Here is a 4,323-nt window from a genome sequence, read left to right on the forward strand (position 1 = left end):
GAATGCCTGTCTCCCTTCTGGGGAGTTATGTAGGAAAAGCAAAATTTACTGTAAAAGCTTCATTACATGTGCTAGAATTTTAGTCTCTGATTTGGCATGGACTTAGAAAAATAATAATCATTTAAAAATAAACCTAGCTATTGTATTTAACCTTGGCCCGTGCAGCCAGTGATATTTTGTGAGACGTTCCAGCTATCCACAGATTCTTTTCACCGAAGCTTCCCTTCAGGAAACAAAATAAACTAATGATACAAACAGGAAGCAGCTGTCTTTTCCTAAATAATAATTAAAATGAGGTCCCCTTAGCAGATGGGGTAATAAAGGGGAGGGGAAAGACCTGAAATACTGTCGGTTTAACTTTGACCACTCTTTGGAGGACAGGCTTAGAATAGCGACACAAGCTGTGAGGCTGGGAGGACTTATTTTCTTACAAGCCATTTTTGGATTTAAAAAACAGAGAAAGGTCTGCATGAGGGGCAGATGAACAAGACAAAGGAATGCTGCTCTCTCAATGCACACAAACTCTCCTGCTTTGGTAGTATTCACATGGAAAGAAACATTAATCATCATAATCATTGATGCTGTTCTTCAGTGTCTTTCATGTGCTATCAGCAATCACTAGGAAATTCCAGGGTGTTCCTGATGGTTGTTCAGTTGTGTGTTGTTGGGGTTTTTTTTGTCTTTGTCCCAGACTGTTGATTTGACACAGTTCCTTGAAATTCCACTTCAAAAAGGAAGAAGGACAAGAGAGCTGGAAACTCTTGCCTCCTTCCAGCTGGCTGGGAGGAGGAGATGGTGGCAATGAGTGTGGTACCATGCAGAAGATCCTCCTCTGGCCCCAGGGTTTGGTCTACTCAGGGCTTCCAGAGGCGGAGAGATCTTGCCCCTGTGGGCTTAGCGTCTGAGCCTGTGGGTGACCACAAAAACATATTGGTCAGAGGCGAGGAAACCAGGGGAGATAACCATGTCCAGCAAAAGCCACAAGTAACACAAGGTTAGGACTTTTTATCTTTTGTTATGAGTGGGTGAAGCAGTAAATTGATACAGTGTGGCAATGCGTTGGGGAAAGTGCATTTTTCAACAGCATGAAATAACACTTTATTAAAAATTAGGTTTAAGTTTGCTTTGTCTCAGGACATAATATGAACACGTAAACATACGATATGACCCTGAGAGAAGACTTGAGATACACCCTCAGTTGGTGCTCTGCCATTTGCTTGAGTAGGTGGTACTGGGTTACTGATCACAACAGGAGGGGCTTAGGGGAGGGTTTTTTGACTGTAGCCAGAGAACCAATGCAGAAAAACCTGTGCCATAAAGCCAGCGGGTTATCTAGTTCTACCTCCCAAAATACAGGGCAGATGGGAAAAAACAAGGTTTCTGTTGTATTTGTAAGATTTCGAGATTCTACATGGCAGGAAAAGATCCTACTGTCCACTCTCAAAGATCATTAGGTTTCTGGATGTGGCAGGGATTCGCAGATAGAAAAGGAGATGGCAGGAAAATTGGTGACAAGCCTTATGACTCCTCCTGGTATTTGAGGGTATCATCAGGCTATCACCGATACCACTTTCTATATCCTTTGAGGCGTGAAACCTCCAAAAACATCTCATACCAGAGACTCTTGTCTATTAATCAGAGTTAGCACCAATTTTGACGTAAAATTTTCTAGAACTTCTTGCTTTCAAGAGGGGAAAACAATAACGCATCCAGACCTGAGGAAGATTTTGACAAGGTCCTTTTACTCTGCACTCAGTGACTCTATTATCCATATAACCTTTCTTCCATCTTTTTCTCATTATATCTTGTCCTAAAGCTCAAGTTGGCATCCTCTGAGTGAACTGAGGAGTAATAAATGTTCATTTTTAACTAGGCATAGCAGTGCCCTGCCAGTCCTATATCTGTAAAAGGACAGAGCTAATCTTGTGGTACCACTGCAAATGCTTCTTTTAGCAGCACAGAGCTTAAAAGCGCAAGAAAGTTCAGTCAGAACTGTCCAATATGCATAGCAGCCTTCTCCAAGTCACATGGAAAACTTTGCCATGGAAAAGTTTATCTTGAGTTACCTTCAGGTAAAGATGGTGTCTTCACAGTCACCATGGAAATTCCCATCTGTGTCCCCTTTGTGAGAGAGAAACCTGCCATGGATCTCTGAAGGAAAACAAACTTTTAATGTGAGGATTTTGTGATTCCCTACTGGAAGTACAGTTTTGTCCCTGGCTTCATTTATCTGTTCTAACCAAGGATGTTTGCTGTAATATCCATTAGTAGATAAGATGTAGAGTCTGCATCTTTTCTGCCATGAGACTCACTGGAAGGATAACAAGAGCCAGGGGATTCTCCTTCAGATGGTCAGAAGGAAGCCTGGAGAGCTGATGTAGTCTGGGCAAGCACAGCTATTAAGACAGAACACTTCAAGGACAACAAAAGAAAGAGTTAATATTTCTCCAGTGGTACAGAAATGCCTCCATGGGGTGCCAAAAAGCCAAGAAGATGGCAGTGTAGATATCACCTCTGTTTTTGCACTTGCATGTGAGCAGTGGGGTTGCTTGTAGTGGTAAACTTTTAAAATTTTGTAGAAGTTTTGGAGAAAACACATTTTAATCAATTTTTAGACTTACCAAGCACACACACAAGAGGATAAAAAGGGAGACGTATGTCATTTGAGACCTCTTGGCTCCTGACAGTACACGTGCCCTCATTTTTAGTTCGAACTACATTAATCTATTAAGGCACAGGAAACCTAATTTCACATCTGACTCTGCTTGGGCAGACACTGGAATACCAAAAAAGGCAGCTAGGTCTTTATCGCAATGTACAGTCCAGGGGAAGTGAGAGGTATTATTCATGTGGGTGTGACCTGATGGCCGCGCTGATTCACTCTTCCAGTTCAAAGCCCTCCCTGTCCTTCCTAAGCCTTCCAGCACTTGGGGCCACCTTTACAAGGGTCCTTATTTGGTGAAGAGAGCTACATATTTTGGCCCACCCTCTTTCCTCCCTGCTACAAGTTATTGTTGTGGAAATGGCTCACAGAGGGGTGTTTTGTTTTGTTTTGTTTTGTTTTTCTTTAAGATTTGGCTCCTCAGGCTAAGAATAGCTTCCCCATTATGTGAGCAACAGAAAAAAGTAAAAAGAGTATCAACAATGTAAATGTCACTGGAGGCAGACATCCCACTCTATCCGTCACGGCAGCAGTCCACTTTTGGAGATCTCTGAGTGACAATTGGCTAATTTTGAAGTTTCCTCAGTGGGATCCACAGCTGATGTGACAGAAGAGATAGCAAAGTCAGGGCAATCATTCCACATCAAGTAATCCCTGTAGTACCGCAAATGTGCTGATAATCAGACATCATCAACACCGGTGATCTTTGAACTGCAACAGAGCTAGGTGTTTTGTTTCCACAACAGATGGCTTGCTATGAAGTCCCCAAAATCTTGAACTGATGCATTTATCTCAGAAGATAGCTCTTGGTGTAGCCATGAATCCTTTGTCCTCTTATTGGAAGAGAGAATAGGATCAATGGGCTCCAGGTATACATCTTTTCTCCTTTTTATTTTTTTTTTGGGGGGAAGACCATTTTATCCTAGTTCTCCTTCAGGAGTCACTGCCATCCTCATCACTCTTGGTTTATAGCAGTTTCTCAAAGTCATAGTGAGACACCCAGGACAGGAGATCTCAAAGGAGCATCTGGGAAGATGAGAAGGGAAGGTTAACAAGGCCACTCAGTTGTTATTCAGAGACTCATCTTTCAAATGCTGTTTTCCAGGGAAAAGAGGGGGGAGAAAGGCTCTGACTGTTATAACTACAAATAAAACCTTTAAAACATATACCAAGTAGGGTGAATAAATTCCCAAATCAGTTCATCTGAGATATGCACTGTCTCAGCAGCTTCAGAATTTTTTAACACAGATGCCAATAAGGACTCAATTTCCATAGCCAAACTTGGAATCGAGTGGGCAAACTGGTGACCAGAGCAGAATTCTAATTTACTGAAGACATCTGGGTTCACAACAGTTTCAATATTCTTTGCTGAGGCGGGAACAAATGGGTCAACAAGGAGGCAAGAGGGGTAGCAGCGTCTGACATCAATATTATTGCCAAACACTTGATAACATCAAGCCCTGAGAGTGAGGGACTCCTTGGGGATGATGTATAAGGCAGGCATCACAAACCTTAAGTTGTTCAACAAATTTGTCTACCAGCACTCAGGATCTTAAGCTGTTCAGCCAAGTGCAACCCAGAAAAAAGTGTGTGCAGTGCCTGAGCTACAGTGAACATAGAGTGGATAAGGATGCTTGAAGATGGTGACCTTTGGGAAGTAG

The sequence above is a fragment of the Nesoenas mayeri genome (assembly GCF_963082525.1).
Source record: "Nesoenas mayeri genome assembly, chromosome: 5".
In the NCBI taxonomy this organism is placed as follows: domain Eukaryota; kingdom Metazoa; phylum Chordata; class Aves; order Columbiformes; family Columbidae; genus Nesoenas; species Nesoenas mayeri.